Raw genomic sequence first — 342 nt, 5'->3', positions numbered from 1 at the left:
CAAGAGTTTTTTTTTTTACTTATTTAAACTAAAAAAATTAATAATATGTTTTTGCCATCACAAAATTGTTTACATAAATGTCTTGAAGATACCTTATTTAACACATTTTTAAAAAAATTAATAAATCGCAAGAAATTTAAAAGAAGAAATAGAATCTATATATATTTGCATGTAAATCACACACATTTGTTTTTATTCAAGTTTTCCTTTTAAATTTGATTTATTTACTTTTTAAAACGTATTAAATAAGGTATTTTCAATGCAATTTACCTTATATTTAATAAATAATATGTATCTATTGCAATTTGTATATAAAAAACAGATGATAGGAGAAACACATTA

The 342-nt window shown here is 19.0% G+C and overlaps 1 protein-coding gene across 1 annotated transcript in view; it reads right to left on the bottom strand.

Moving 5' to 3' along the window:
• LOC107457855 (uncharacterized protein At1g66480) overlaps nucleotides 1–342 on the bottom strand; it is a 3,234-nt gene that overhangs the window by 1,140 nt on the left and 1,752 nt on the right. The window lies entirely within an intron of this gene.

The sequence above is a fragment of the Arachis duranensis genome, chromosome 7 (genome assembly GCF_000817695.3).
Source record: "Arachis duranensis cultivar V14167 chromosome 7, aradu.V14167.gnm2.J7QH, whole genome shotgun sequence".
NCBI lineage: Eukaryota > Viridiplantae > Streptophyta > Magnoliopsida > Fabales > Fabaceae > Arachis > Arachis duranensis.
This window is presented reverse-complemented; position numbering and strand designations above follow the sequence as displayed.